Consider the following 16942-nt stretch of genomic DNA (forward strand, 5'->3'; position numbering starts at 1 on the left):
CTCACCACATGCTCTTGAACATGTTCCGCCATCCTGAACAAAGTACAGCCAAAGACTTGGCCTTCCTTTTTTTTTTTCTTGAACTAGGACCTTAAAGCAGAGTGCTCAGAATATACTATTCAACTGAGCAGGCTGGTGAATGTTTCTGTCTCTAAAGCGCTTCCTATGGGCATATACATTGAGTCCCTGAGTAGAATCCCATGTTCCTTTTATTCATGGAAGGTGTGGCTTTGGAAATCATTCCCCTGCCATCTGCCATCTGCCATCTGCCATCTGCCATCTGCCATCTGCCATCTGCCATCTGCCATCTGCCATCCTTACCTGCCACAGGTAAGTTCTCCAGCATTCTCTAATTTTCCATTGTGCTTGCTTTAACTTTATGCTCACAAGATGCAAGCCCATTACATTTAGTCCAGTGTTGTATATATTCAAAGTCAATAAGCAAGATTAATCACAGTTCCAACGACTTCTAGAGTTGTGTGTTACAAAGCACACTTTGGGTTCTACCTAAGCTATCCATTTGATCTTTTAGTAGTAAATTTCACAAACATACTGAGAGCTATTTGTGAGCCAGTGTGTGTGCCAGGTTCCCTTCTTCCCTTGAAGGCAGTCTTGGGAAGGTGAAGATACTGAAAGGTTCAGTCCAGGCAAAATACCCAACAAGGGACTTGGAGAATGAGCCACCTGCAATGGGGACATTGGGAAGGAAGCCATTCATTCATCTTCCCTGCAAAGGAGGGTGCTCTCTGTGCATGTATGATCTTTGAAATTACATGTCTGCTCTATTTTACCTTTTTCTCTTGCTATGATGAACAATAACCAAAAGCAGCCTGGAGAGAAAAGAGTCCAGTTGACTTACATTTTCAGGTAACGGTTTGTCACTGAGAGAAGTCAGGGTGGGAACTCAAACAGAAGCAGAGCCATGAATTTTAGAAAATGTGGTGTACTGACTTTCTCCCAGCTTCTATCAGTTTGCTTTTTTGTACAGCCCAGACCCACTTATCCAGGCAGGCATGGCTACTCCCACAATGGGCATTACCCTTCTATATCAATTATAAATCTAGAAACTGCCCTTTAGACAAACCCATAGGCCAGTCCCATCCAGGTAATTCCTCAGCTAAGGTTCCCTCTTTCTGGACTAGTTTAGTTATATTGACAATAAAAACTTCACATCATGGAGCTTTCTTGAGAAAATGGAAAACTTGTCTCATATAAATTGGTAGCAAACTCTGTTTTCTTTTTTATACATGTTTTTCTTTATTTTATGTGTATGACCGTTTGTCTGTGCACCATATACATGCAGTGCCTGTGGGGGCCAGAAGAGGGCGATAGATCTCCTAGGACTGGTGTTACAGATGGTTATGCGTAATCATGTGGGTGCTGGGAAATGAACCCCAGTTCTCTGTAAGAGCAGCCAGAGCTCTAGCCACGGAGCCCCCTCTCCTAGCCCAAACTTTGTTATTTTTGTGCAGACAGAAAATCAATGAAAGGTTTAAAAAGTCGATCCCTCCTTTAAATCCCAACCAGGTCGGGATTCTTTTAAGACTAAGGTTTGGTGCTTGGTCAACAGACTCTCAGTGAACTCTTCTGGGCCCTTTCATGCATGGCAGTTTTGAATCATAGCCTCTGGCCTTCTCGCTCAGGTTGGGAGAGATGTAAGTTTCTGTCTGTGCTGTGAGCAGTCTCAGCAAAACAAAGCTCGATATCTTAAAGGGTTTTTCTTAAGAGACTTGCAGCTGGTTCTCTACGGATTCTTAAACTTATTTTAATTCACTGCAGGATAAGTAAAACGACTTCACATGAGCCCCAAGGGATAGCAACATGAAGGTCAGACTAAGATTTTTCCCAACCAGGGTTGACCTTCCCCCAACCACATCTATTCTACAAATAGGAGTGTGGTTATTTTAACGAGATGGCCTCCATAATCTCAGGAATTTGGATGTGTCCCCAAGTGATGGTGCTGTTTGGGAGGTTTACGAGGTATAACCTTGTTGAAGGAAGTAAGACACTAAAGGCAAACTTTGAAAATTTAAAGTCTGAGGTTATTTTTTCCTTTTCCCCTCCCTCTCTCCCTCTCCCCTGCTAGCAGTTCCAGATGTGAGCCCTCAGCTTCCTGCTCCTACCTCCAGGCCTCACTCTGCCATCACAGGCCACACCCCTCAGAGATGAGAAGCCCAAATAACTTCCTCTATAAGTTGTCTTGCTCATGGTGTTTTATCACAGCACCAGAAAAGTAACTTATCAAGGGGGATTCTGGGTATTTGGTTTTGGTTTGGTGGATTGTTTGGCCCTGTTGCTGAGGCTGCAGTTTAGTGACAAGATTGTAATCCCAGCTCCTGTTCCCCTTGGCCTCCCTCAGAAGATGGAGCTTCTCCTGGGGAGTAGAGCCCAGAGGCAATGCAGGTGGCCGTGGGACTGATTCCCAGCATTAAACAGAAGAAGAGGGAGCTGTTTTATGTCTCCTCTTTTGACAGTTGCATTATCTTATTTCTGTTTGTTCCCAAGTAATGACATCTCTCATTTTTAGGGTTCCATGTCTTTTTTTTTTCTCCACTCAAAAGTGCCTCCCAATCTGGCACAATTCGATTTTCTCTCGAATTGGAGAGTAAGATGAAAGTCAACAAGGAGTCTTACTTGAAGCGGCTCCTCGTCTTCTCCCATGGCTGCCCATACCTTCCCTCCATGCCCTCTACGTCTAGCAGCTACTGACTTGGATTTCTCAAGACAGTGTCCATACATCGGCTCCAGCCTCAGCTGCACTGGGATGGGTGCTACGCTGGCCTGCTCTGAGCTGCCAAGAGGATGCCTGCCTGAATCCTGGGAGCTCCACTTATTCTCCTATTCTCTGATAGGCTACCAGTCTCTCTTGCATTAATTCTTACTAACTTTTTAATACCAGATTCTCATATTCTCTCTCTCTCTCTCTCTCTCTCTCTCTGTCACACACACACATACACACACACAGTGATTGTTATTGGTATATTCTTAGGTTTTAGGGGAGAAGGCATATTTTCAAACCTGCTTCTACTCTTAAATTAGAAGTCATCTGTGGCTGCAGGAGTTACTTGGTTGTTTAGAGCACATATTGCTCTTCCAAAGGACAAGAATTCACATCCCGGTATCCACATGAAACTGCTCACAACTACCAGTAACCCCAGCTCTTGGAGATCTGATACCCTCTTCTGGCATCTGAGGCATCGGTACTCACATGCACACACCCGCACATAGACACACATGTATATAATTTTAAATTATAAAATAAACACTTAAAAATTATGAAGTTATCTATTCTAATCTTAAAGGAAGATCTGGGCAACCAGGAAGCAGAGGAAGGGAATGACATCAGGAGTCAAGGGCAAGATTCAGCTCCCAGCAGACATCACCACCATGTACTTCCTCCAGCCAGACCCCACCTCCTTTCTTCCCTTTTATTACCTCCCAGAAGAGCCACCCAGCTAGGAACCCATCAAAAGATGGATCCATTAATTAGGTCAAGGGCTCAGGATCAGTGTCTCTGGCAAAGCCAGTAGAGACACATCCAGAGTGTCCATCATTAACCTACCAGGCCTGTCTCAATCCAATCAAGCAAGCAACTGAGAACAACCATCACACTTACCTAGAAGCTGGGTTGTTTTATTTTACAAAATTCATCTTTAGTATTTGTAATGTGTGTGTGTGTGTGTGTGTGTGTGTGTGTGTGTGTGTGTGTGTGTGTGTGTGTGTGTATGGCTATGTGCACACATGTGCAGGTACATACAATGTCCAGGAGGTTCAGATCCCCCTGGAAATTGGTGTCACAGGTGACTGTAAGCCTCCCAGTATGGGTGCTGGGAACCCAACAATATGCAGTCTTAACTGCTAAGCCATCTCTGCAGCCCCTAGCAAAAAGTTTTGTTTTTTCTTTGCTTGTTTTGTTTTGTCTTTAGATTTCAATCTAAAAGAGCTGAGAAAACAAGTTACAACCAGTCCTACAAAAAGAAAGCTCAGAAGCCCAGGCTCAGGAAGAAGCCCTTCTGTAGCGCCATCCAGCTAAGGAAAAAACTTAAAGCCAACATGATTATCTCAGACGTGAGCTGTTCCAGCAGGGGCAAGGAAGAGCTCCAACCCGCTTCAGAGTCCCTTGCTTGGTTTACTCTGTGTGATTTCGTGCATAGGACCGGGATCTTGAAGGCCTTGTAAGTAAAATAAACAAAAATAATCTCAATTGTTGGTATAATTATAGATGGTAGATAACATTGTAAACTCAAAAAAAAAAAAAAAAAAAAAAAAGATAAGTGCAGAGGCTTTAAAGCAGGAAAGTGTCCCAAATTTCCCTTTGAAGGTCAGTGTGTAGCCTCAGATCATCATAATCATTACCAGTGTTCCTATATCTCAGTCACTATAACCAGTGTCCCCATGTCACAGTTATTATAAACCAGTGTCCCTTTTTCTCCCCAGAGACCAGTGCTAAGCTCTTAAGGAAAGAGACAGATACTGAAAAATGTTACATTTTCTCCTTTTTTGACAAGAGTATTTTTGTATATTGTGAGCCTTTCTGAGTCGCCATTACTAATCATCCTTTAATGCATCAGACATTCTTTTTCCATGTTTTGTGGGGTTTGCGGTGTGTGTATATGGTGTATGAGTGGTGTGTAGTGTGGTATGTATATATGATACGTGTGAGTGAGTGTGTGTGTGTGTGTGTGTGTGTGTGTGGTATGTATGTGTCAGGTGTGTGGGTGTGGGGGAGTGGGTTGTGATGCTTACACAAGCATATGTACATGTATGTATACAACTGGACACATAATCAGAGACTAGGATTGGATGCCCAATGTCTTCCTTGATGCTTTTTGCTATGTTGCTTTGATACAGGGTCTCTAACTGAAACAGAAACTCGCTGTTTCTGACTAGGCTGTTAGCCAGTGAGCCCTCAGGATCTGTGTGTCTCTTTCCCCTGAATTGATATAGGTATAGGTGCGTGCAACCATGTCTGGCTTCTATGTGTATTCCTGATATTCAACATCAATTCTTCATCCACTGCGATGTAGGCCAGACACCATTTTTCATGCTTTAAAATATTCTATCATCTTGTGTTTTTATGTTCAAAGTACTCTGAGATCATATATATTTCTGTTATGTGTACTAACCAACAGGAATAAATGAATTACTGAAAATGGTTTTGAATTATCTTTAAAATTCTATTATGTTTATTAAAGTCATCTAGTATTTGGAAATGCGTTTTAACTGCCTTATGCTGAAAAGAACTACAGTTGAAAAGAATTGTCTGACTGTCAAGCTGAATTTAATTTCTTCTAACTGCAGCCCGCTATAGATTTATGATTAACCTCTTTCTTGCCAAGCCCTTCTTGGAGTAGATACTGGCCCAGGCTTTTAGTTAGTTCTGAAAGAGTTCATTACAGAGCGATATTCTATTTTAAAGTAGAATAAGAAATAACTAACAAATAGCTTTCCAAATAGTCCAACAAATACCACCAGTAAACTTTAAACAAGATTTTACATGGTGGGGCTGGAGCGATGGCTCAGTGGTTAAAAGCATTGGCTGTTCTTCCAGAGGACCAGAGTTCAATCCCCAGCAGCTGTATGGCAGCTCACATTATTAGTCTGTAAATCCAAGGGAATCCAATGCCTCTTCTGACCTTCACAGGCCCTGCCCCCATGTAGTACATATACAAACACTAAGACACATTCTCACACATACACATAAAATCAAATACACAGTTTTTAAGATTTTACAGGGATGGATCCTATTCAAATATACTATCAGTCTCGAGCTCTTGCTCAGACTTGCAGCACTTACGAGCTGTCCTAGAGAACTTCATTCATTCTTGAGCCTCACACTGGAAGTGACCTCTTCCTGGGAGCCTCCGTGAGGGGCTTTCAACTTAGAACCCAAGCTCACAAGCATCTCTGATTGTCTTCACCTGTGCCTACACAGTAAATAATTGACAAGCCAATCAATGACTCTCATCCCTGGTCAATGCGCTCCTAACCTATGGGTATATAATTAATGTAAGTGGAATAAATAAAATGATGGCTGACCACAGATTAAAAACTATAAAACCTATCTCAGTGCTAGGTGTTTTGTATTAATTTGCTTATTTAATGTAGTTAACTGTTCCCAGTTCACAAATCAGAAGTAGAGAAGTGCTGGGAAACTACCTAACATTAAGTAATTATTAATAGAGTTAGATTCAGATATAAGCACTCTGAACCGGACAACAATCCTCTTGTGTTGGTTTAGTAAAGGGACTGAAGCCAGGGTGTAGCAAATTGTAAACAAACACCCCACCACCAAAACATAACCCCATCCTCTTGCTTGTGTTCCGAGAGTCTCTCTAAATTGCCCAGGCTAGCCTTGAAGCTGACCTCTTGTCTCCCAAGTTTTTGAGATTATGTGTCCTGGGCCAAAGACACAACACTTAACAACATCATGAATGATTAACGAGTTTTCAGCTTGTGTCGTGAGAGAGATTCAGGACAAGTCTGCCTTGTGAAGTGGGTGAGGCAACTCCCTGCTAAGTCTCACCATTAAGCAAAGGCTCCCATGCTGGAGATCATGTGACTGCTCTTCATGGGCCGCTGCAAATGCTACATGCCTCAGTAGAACTCATTAAAGCCCAGCACAGCTGAGAAGGCAGGGATACCAGAAACCCTTCCAACCTGGATATATCACAACCCAAAATTCCCAAAACACGCATCCAGCTTTGCAATATTATAATCGTAATTTAGCAATTATGCTTCAGTTCTTAATAGCTCCAAGCCAAGTTCTTTTCTTTTAACTGAGATGTTTACCCTAATTCAGTATCATCAAGTCAATAATTCAATTTGTGAATGCTTACACCAAGTAATGAGGTTATTAATTGTGTGCTCCGGCTCTGGTTATAATTAAAAGCACTTGACTCAAATCAAAGAAGTGGAAGAATGCTCACATTCTGCCTGAATTTTATACTCATGAAGAGGCTGGTTGTTTTGAGCCAAATCATCCCCAAATCACCTTATATTAAAAGCATCACTCACTACAAAGGCCAAGTGTTTGATCCACCTTTAAAAGAAAACAAGAGATTATCCTTCAAAGTTGATGCAAGAAAGAGAACCTACTTGGTTGTTCAACAGCAGCCACCTCTCCCGTTCCGTGATTTTATTCCCAGAGTATTACTGACTCCAGGACGCTGAATTTTGTTTCTTTTCAAGCTGGAAAAACCACCCCAACTGTAACCTAGACAGATAACATCTCTGTTTAGTTTCAGGTCCACTTTCCACTGAGTAGCTCTCTAGTGTCTCTGCTAATCAGAACACTTGGACCCAGGCACCATGGTTGCCTGCACCCTCACGTTAGGCAGGTGGCTTGTATGGCCAGAGGGCCTTCCCGACATGCATTGCAAGCTTGATGCTCCAAGTGAAATCAGGATCATTCACCACGAGTGACCTCACAACAGACATTTGTCAAGAATTTAACTTTTTAATTTGTCAACATAAATCATCAAACAATATTACAGATTTTCATAAGCAACTTTTTAAAAAGAAAGTTTTATTAGTGTCATGAGAATGTCACACTCGGAGTGAATTTCGATCATATCCGTTGTTCTCTCCACCCCTCAAAGCCTTACAATCTATCCCCTACCCTCTCACGCCCTCCTCCCAACTCCATCATCTCTGTTTTATTTTTAATAATGCACTGTGACCAGTTAATACTGTCCATACGCTTGGGCTTAGGGCCTTCTGCTGGAGCACGCTCTGCTCACCAGGAGTCACACTCTTAAAGAAAGCGGACTCTTTCTTCCCCCCACCACCACACCCCCCCCCCCCGGCAGCCATTAACTTAGATGGGTATAGGGGCTCATGGGCTCCCTCCCACTCGTGCTGCGATATTGACTGACTCTTTCTTGTGTAGGCAACCGCAGCTGATGTGAGTTCCATGAGTTCAGGGACCTATCTTATCTAGAAGACGCTGTTCTCTTCTGGACTTCCATGACCCTGGCTCTTAGAATCCTCCTCCCCGTTCTTTGATGATGATCTCTGAAGTTTGTAGAGAGGGGGTAGGATACGGATGTCCTATTTATGGCTGAGCACTGCACACTTAGTCCCTGCACTTTGACCAGTTGTGAGTTTCTGACTTGAACACCATCCACCACACAAACTTCTCTGGTGAGTTCCGAGCTTAGTGAATATTTGGGTAGAGAGATTTGAATGCACAAGGTACTTTTAGTCGATGTCCATTTGGCAAAGTATTAGTAGTAGGTTCACCCGAGGGGCCTGTGAAGTCCCCAACCATGGGTTCTTGGCTGGATCTGCAGTACCAAGTATGTATTTCCAAAAGCAGAAAGAGGTTGTTTACCGCCAGGGCGTTTGTGCCATTATTACACCCGTGGCTATATGTTATCATGCCATTCACTACCATGGCTCTCAGGGTTCTATGGGAAATACTGTTGATGACATTCTCCATGGACACCTCCATAGCAACCTCCAGTACCATAAAAGATAGCCAGCAGGGAAGACTACATAAGAAACCTCAAGTATAAAAGTAAATTATTATAAATGCATGTCTGAATTAGATAATAGGTTTGTTTGTTTGCTTTTTGGCAGTGTTCATTTTTATAGTCATAAGTGCCAATAAATTTTTAGTCATATAAACAGTGTGTGTGGGAGGGGGTTTGTTAATGGAAGGAATTTCTTGCTTGTTTAACAAACTTTACGAATTTTTTTTATTCCTTCATCAAGAACACATGGTGCTCTGAAATACAACTTCAGTTTTTGTGATCAAGCATCTAAAAGCTTGGTCTTTCCCCACAATATAGGAAGACAAAACGGTGGAAAAAAAACTGATTCCAAGGAATTTGTCACATAATAAAAAGTTATTCATGTTGTTGTTTTGTAGAAATGTATCAAGACAGCTCTTTGGGAACTCATTACATTAATTTAAATTATATCTGTTATCCCTTCACTCAGAAGCACTGTGGTTCCACATGTGTAGAAAGAGCCAGGGAGTCAAAACATCACTCATTACAATGCACTTTTATGATAATGATTTTATTATAGGCTTCAGATCACTCACCAAAATGTTAGCACTAAGTTCAATTACTTTCAAAGGCTAATACCTCAGTGTTTGGGGTTTTAATACAGACTGTTCATCTCTAAATCATACATGAAATTGCCCTGTAATTGTTTTTGCCTTTTCTGCCAATGGGGCTCAGCATGCATGGTTTCCCAGCCTTGTGAGAGGCAGCGAGCTGTTCTGGCTCTTCTACCCATTGCTTTGACAATTAAATTCAAAGGAGTGTCAGCCGTATGTAACATGAGACTCCACAGGAACTAGCCTGAAGGTCATCCACCCAGGCTTAGAGACAGGATGGCTTTGGGTACCATTTAATAAGTTTCATCTTCATTATTTTCTTGAAGATTTATGTTTCTTCTGTGTCCCTACTTCATTGTAAATATGTTTCAGCATTCTGTATTTATGCAGAAATTTAGTCATGTTATTTGGTTCTCAACCCGGTAAGTGATATTTGTTGATGGCTTTTAAGTCATTTCCTCTAAAAATTACATTTTTCTTTTTCATCTTTTTTTATATTTTCGTTCTTTTGAGGAGATGCATTCATGGTATGTTGTGTGGTGTGTTTTGAAGTGTGTGTACTTGTTCTGTATGTGTGTGCAGCTGGTTTGTGTACTTTGTAGAGACCGAAGGGAGTTTGTCTCTCCTCAATTTCTGTTTTGTCAGTGTTCTATCACTCTGAGGAGACCATGACCATGGTAATTCTCAAAACATTTAACTATGGCTGGCTTACAGTTTCAGAGGTTTAGTTGATTGTCATCATGGTGGGGAGCATGGTGGCAGGCAGGCAGACGTGGTGCTGTTGAGGTGGCTGAGAAGTCTAGGTCCAGATGAGCAGGAAGAGAGAGGACACTGCCTGACTTGAGCTTTTGAAACCTCAAAGCCCACCCCTAGTGATGCACTTCCTCCTTCAAGGCCACACCTCCTAATCTTTTTGAATAGGGCCACTCCATGGTGACTGAGCCTTTAATTCTCTGAGCCTCTAGGAGCCGTTCCCATCCTCACCACCATAGCTGTGGGCTTTGATTTTCAGCTTCTCTCACTAAACCCAGAGCTCATCTATTTGGATAGGGGATTTGATTTCCTCTGTCTCTGTCTCTGTCTCTGTCTCTGTCTCTGTCTCTGTCTCTGTCTCTGTCTCTGTCTCCACACTGCCCCAGTGCTGGGGCTACAAACTTGTATGTGCCACCATGCCCAGGACAACACACGGATCCTGGACTCTGAGATCTTTGTGCTTATGCAGTTGGCATGATACTGAGTGTGCCATTTCTCAAACCTTTGAAAAATATTTTTTCATGATAAGCTAATTTGCTTATCTAGGGTTTTTTTTTTCCAAAAAAAATTCCATTTTCATAATCAAATGTAAAAACAACAGATAAAAGAAATTCCATTCACGAGAGACAATTAGAAAATTAAGATGTCTATTTATAATTATTTGAATTCTTAAATAAGAATTAATCTCTTTTAATTTAGAAATTAGAAACAGTCCTGTTTCTGCCCTGAAAGGGCAATATTATCAAATATCATTTCTTCCTAAATTAATGGATCACTTTCATTTTATTCCAGCAATGATATCAGAAAAATTATCTTGAAAGAATTTTAAATTACCCGAAAGGATTTTGGGTTTTATCCAGAATAAAAATAAGTAAAAACTGGCAAAGCTGCTTTTGTTTAAAAGAGGGAAGGATTTTTACACACCAGTTACTGAAGTTTATTATGAGACTATAAAATCTAAAGTAATGGGGGTGGAGACAAGGCCTAACAGTTAAAAAGAACTAGCTACTCTTGCAGAGGACCCGGGGTTCAGTTCCCAGTACCCACATGGCACTCACAACACTTCCTGTTCTAGGGAATCTGATGCCCTCTTCTGGCTTCAGTGAGCACTGAAGCAGATGGTGTTTGTACAGACATGCAAGCAAAACACCATACACTTAAAGAAAACTAAAATCTTTTCAATTTTTTAAATGTTTTATTAGTGGGAGAATGGGACTAGACAATCTACTTTATAAATATATTTACAGAGGTGTCCTGGAAAGTGAGAGTCTGTTATTGCTTACTGGATGTCCATGAATCTTTCTATAGCTTACACTACCTGGCTGCTTGATAGAGTCACGAGATCCACTCTACCTGATGACTAGTAAGTGACAGGACTCAGGCACACAGGCATGCGTTCATGGCATCTCCTCTCTCTCTCTCTCTCTCTCTCTCTCTCTCTCTCTCTCTCTCTCTCTCCTCCCTCCCTCCCCTCCCCTCCCCTCCCCCTCCCCCCTCCCCTCTCCCCCCTCCCCCCCCCCCTCTCCACTTTGTCATCAGCACTACACAAAATCAGATGGTGATTCCCCAAACAGGAGCATCCAGAATCGATCATTAGGTGGAGAATGAAGGACGAAACCTCCCCGAGAGTCCCCTCATTCTGATGAACGTGTGATCTGCCTGAGACACTGTTGTATTCATCTGCTGAGATTTGGGTTTTAATCTGTTATGATACCATAAAGGGTAGGTACAGTATCAGTACCTTTTAAGGGCAGTACCAGTCATCAGAGTTGAGTCTAGAATAATCAGATCTTGAATCTTTGATACTAGAAGAGAAATGATCCCTGGAAAGTACCCAACAGGATCAAGAATTCAAGAACGTGAGTCTGAACAGTAAGTACTTTTATTTATGAAAACCAAGCTTTATAGGTGTTGAAGAGCTTGCTTAGCAGTTAAGAGCACTAGCTGCTCTTGAAGAGGATCTGACTTTGATTTCCAGAACCTACATTGTGGGGTGGTGGGCTGTGAGAGGCAGCTGGGTACTTGGTCGAGGGCAGGCCTGGAACTTCAGATACCCTAATGGGACAGTAGGAGTTTGGCCTTGCTCCTGGGCCCTTGTTCCTTTCACTTACCTTCAGCCATCTACAGCTCCCCCCCCCCCAAAAGAAAGGTTTGTAGCCTTCAGTCACTTAGCACAGGTAGAGGGCATGACTACAGGCTGCAGAGCCTCAAGAGATCGCCATATTAACGAGATACCTAAAGGCCAGAGGGTGCAACCAATTAAGCATTCCTTCCCAGCCCCTACTCCTTGCAAAAGATATATAACCTCAGGCCCGCCCTGAGGACATGGGGTACAGCTTCATCCACTTTCCGCCATGACAATAAACCTTTTTAGAGGGAGCCTTCAACTAAGGAACCTCTGCCTAATCTCCTGCCTGAAGGACTTCTCTGTGTTCCTGCCACAGAGGCCTGCCAACTCAAGCAAGCTAGCTGAGCCAGCTATGACCTAGCTAAGGAGTCACCACGACCAAGAGTCTCACTACCCAGCGGGGCACTGCCGGAGCTTCTCTCCCTTGTCCCCCACTGCTGCGAGCCAGTCCAGCCCATATGCCCCCAATCTCAACTCTTCTGCGGCTCCCAACTGCACCTGGAAGCCCAGGAGTCTGAGGCCAGTTGACCAAATGCCTTCTTGCCTAGGGGTCCCCACCCAAGAGCTCTGCCCCTTCTGGTCTCAGACTGTGATCTCTCCACGCCAGGCAGAGTCTTGTGGCTTCTCATAGCTCGATGTGGAGAGAACTCAGTTAAATTCCCGCATCTCTGCTCCCTGAGCCGCGGTTCCAGCCACCTGGGGGACAGACACACGGGATCCACAACTCAGCCCAACAGGACCCACGCCCACACGTGAGCTACAACCCTACATGGCAATTTACAACCACTTATAACTTCGTTACAGGGGACCTGACTGGGCCCCTCTACTGGCTTGTGTGAGCACTGCACACATGTAATGCCCAGGGATGCATGCAGGCGAAACACACAATCACATAAAATAACAGAGTTGTTTTTTTTTTTTTTTTTAATGAGTTTTATAATTATCTGTTCTCTTTAACCACCAGGTCCCGAGGGCCCCCTGAAGTGAATGCACACACACTGAAGGGCCATGTCACAGGAATGTGCACCTGCTGAGGGGCCATGTCACAGCAGCAAGTCACAAGCCTGCCTGATCTCTGCTCTGAAAGGAGAAGCTGGCTTTGTCATGCTGAAGAGCCAGCACATCTCTTGCTGTTGAAGAAGGCCCTCTGTATATCCTCAAGCAGTCTCCATACAGAAACCCTTGAAACAGAGCAGTAATGCTCACAAGATCCACATGGACTCCCAGACCCGACTCTCAGGAGCTGTACAGGGCATTACTGTGTCAGTGACTCTGGGGTACTTACTCACCTGGGTCCTGATTATGTCCTCCATTTCCTTCAGGTCACTTGGGAAACACAGTCAAAGCTTCCATCTTTGAAAAGAATTATTAGTCTAGACATTTTACTATCTCTTTTGAACCTACCAATTTTTTTAAAAATGTCTTGGCAAATGGCTTCGGGTTAGCTATCTTTCCAATAACTTCTATAATTAAAGATTATAATAAAATATTAAATTCAAATATTTAAGCTTTATCGCTGTCCAAAGGACATTTAGACAGTGTTTGCACTCATTTCTTTTTGCAAAGATTCTCATTATTTTGTAATTATATTCCAATTCAATGTGCAGTATTTTCCTATCTCCTTACAGAAGGATTTCCCTTCACGTGGCTTAATCTGCAGATGAGGGATTTTTTTCCCCACGTTCAAAAAAAAAAAGTCTGTGTAAGATAGATCCAAACTCAAGCCAATGGCAAAAAGAGTTACTGAGCTTCTTGCAAAGTCATTAAACGAGAACAGCAGCTGTTTGCATGAGAGCAACAAACACCTAAACTTCCAGAAAGGACTGGCTGCTCAAAGCGCCCCTGTGGATGATTCCAGAAGCTCCTTAGAAAGCACAATGGAGTGTGAGGTGACGGCCTATGTAAATGCGTATCCTTGGCGACAGAGGAAACCTAGTAAGAGACAGCTGCATGTGCTATTCCAATTGCTTTGCTGTGGTCTCAGTCTATCAGATTTAGTATTGTCTTAAGGAAAAGTCTCAGTCAGCAGGTATTCCTTTGGTGTTAAATAGCTCAGAACAACACTATCATTTCTTTAGGAGAAATGTGTTTTTAAAGGTTGATTTTAAGTTTAAGTTGAGAGACACCCTCCAAGGTTAAACTTGCACTTGCTTTAGCAATATAGATAGCAAAGTCAGTGTAGTTACATGAAATCAACTGAAAAATGTAGAATTTATGAAGATAAGTAAAAAGCAGTAATGTATTCACAGTGCAGAAAATATCGCACACCCTCCTCTCAAGGCTCAAGGCCAGGAGGAAAGCGTGCAAGATCCAGGGGAGGTGGACAGGTATGAAGGAACAGTGTTTTCACACACAGCAGGGCAGTTGCACACATAAACTCACACGCACATCTCTGAATCACTGTGGTTCTTGTGCACAGCTTTTTTGTTGTTGTGTGTTTTTATCCAGGCTGACAATATCTGTCTTTTAAATGGCGTCCGTTCACATTTAATATAAACACACATTATCAGTGTGTTTGAACTTATGCTTGAAATTTTCCATTTGTTTTCTATAGATCTCATGACTTTTTTCATTCAGTAGTTTTTAATCTAGTACTCAATTTTGTAGGTGGCTAGCTATTTGATGATAGATAGGTGTTAAATAGATAGAAACATAGATAGATAAATAGATAGATAGATAGATAGATACATACATACATACATACAACATACATGATAGATCTGTAGATAGATACTTACATACATGAATACATACATGATAGATACATGACAGATATATACATACATATATAATACATACATGATAGATCTGTAGATAGATACATACATACATGATAGATACATACATGACAGATAGATAGATGGATAGATAGATGATAGATAGATAGACAGATAGATAGATAGATATATGATATATGATGATGATGAAAATAGATGATAAATAATGGTGATGATGAAGATAGATATATAGATAGGTAGATGGACAGATAGATGGATAGATTGATAGGTGATAGATAGATGAAAGTACACAGATCTTCAGCTATCCCCTTCTCCTTTCTCTTTCTCTGGACTCTGTCTGTATTGTCTATGAAATACCATGATATAACTATTGTTTCATATACACATCAGCTTTCAAAAAGAATTTTAAAGGAAAATTTCTCCATAGGATGTGTCATGTCTGCCTACATAGTTGCCGTTTGCATCACTCCACACAGACCTGGTAAATTTGGGTTTCCATCTGACCTCACATCCTGTCCGATGAAAAGATATCTCAGTGGTTTTCATAGGACATTTTTCTGAGGTAAAAGTTATTCTCCTACACAGTGGGGCTGTGGAATGTGTTGTCTGGAAGGATGAAATGAAAACTAGAGTGACCAGTAGCTACAGTGTGGCACAGCCTGGCCCAGGGTAGCAATGCTTTGAAGACTATACAGCTGTGTTGGTGACTGACTGGACTGGTCACTCCCTGGACTCCATCATGCTGTCCTCCCATTATGTTATTCCGGAACTTTTCATCCGGCCTCCACTTTGCAGTTTGGCAGAATTTCGTTTTTCCCAAGACCTTTCCACTGAGGAAGTCATTTTCTTGGTATCAATGCTAACACAATAAGCTATGAAGTCTTCTTCCGTTGCTGACAGGATTCAGTGAGCCAAGTGTAGTGTCCTCACAAGCTCAGCGTGAGGCCAGTCAGCTGTGTTTCCACCATTTCTAAAATAGTATTTTCTTTCCTACCAGCTGCACAGCCTGGGGATGGCAGATGTCAGGGTCCTCTGGTGCATACTCTGCAAACATTGGTGGCTGTCCCTGGGCACCACCCAGCAGAGGGCAAGACCCAAGTCAAAATGCTTCCTCCAATGCTCCCCCCTGTTCTGAATCCATAATCATTCCTTCAGTATGAGTTCTCCAATCTCATCTCACACTCGGAGCATGTATGCTTGCTTATATTTATGATGTTAAATGTATTTAACCATTTATCATAATAGTGAATAATGATATAAAAAATAAAGCATAGCTAGTTTAAAGATAAAACCCAATTGCCCACAGGGATGTCTCTTTTAGAAGCAATGAAAACTGAGTAAGTAAATGACTTCTACGTGCTCTGGGGGATTATAATGGAACCCAGATGCTGTCTATAATAACCATGTTGCTTTTCTGTAGCAATTCTGTGTGGGCATTGTTCTCGGTACTTTGCATATATTATCTCATTTAAATGCAAAAACACTCTGTGACTGCATTAAATATACAATGGGAAGAATTATGCCCAGGTAGAGTCACAGGCTTGGCTGGACAAAGAGCTATGATTAAAAATCAAGCAAGATATACTCGAGTCTTGACTCCTTCTTGCTGGGGTTCACTCTGTTCTGAAATTATGATTAAAAACTCACAAAGTACCAGGTGTCTGCCAGGATCCTTCTAAGCACTGAACATGCAACGCCTTTAACCCTGAACACTGGCTTGGGGGTTAAAATCTGTGTGAGATGAGATAGTTTTTAGGGAAAATCTTACAAGGTGAAGCCAGACTTGAAGCAAAGCACTTTTTATCTAGTAGACAGAGGTGCCACACAGCACGGAGACCTTGCACTTCATGGGTGTATATGAGGGAGATTCAAAAGAACTTCCCAGTTTCTTCCTCATTTTGCCAGCACATCTGACAGACTGTGGAAGGGCTCTGACTGTTCCCCACTGATGTCATCGAGTGTTCCAGTAACCAGATACCTGGGCAGTGTCTCTCTTCCTTGTCATTTCAGCAGGCACCGGTTACTGAAGGCAAACCAAACCCACCTTTTTATTAACTTCTGGTCCTGACGGGAAAACTGACTGATGGAGACCAAGGATTAACAGAAGAAGGGAAATGTCTATGAAAAAGAAAAACTATCTTCTATCAGTCAGCTGGGGTGTGGATTCATGCACTTACTCACAGATCCTTAATGACACCAGAACAGCACTTACTCCTGGGACAACACAGTCAAACCAAAAACAGCAAACAAAAC

The 16942-nt window shown here is 42.2% G+C and overlaps 1 long non-coding RNA gene across 1 annotated transcript; it reads left to right on the forward strand.

The window, feature by feature from the left end:
• Nucleotides 1-3984: 3984 nt before the first annotated feature.
• LOC143441878 (uncharacterized) lies at nucleotides 3985-16271 on the forward strand. The gene is made up of 2 exons (XR_013109620.1): nucleotides 3985-4175; nucleotides 12916-16271. It is a non-coding gene; the product is annotated as an uncharacterized LOC143441878 (long non-coding RNA).
• The last annotated feature ends 671 nt before the right edge of the window (nucleotides 16272-16942 follow it).

The sequence above is a fragment of the Arvicanthis niloticus genome, chromosome 4, assembly GCF_011762505.2.
Source record: "Arvicanthis niloticus isolate mArvNil1 chromosome 4, mArvNil1.pat.X, whole genome shotgun sequence".
Lineage (NCBI taxonomy): Eukaryota > Metazoa > Chordata > Mammalia > Rodentia > Muridae > Arvicanthis > Arvicanthis niloticus.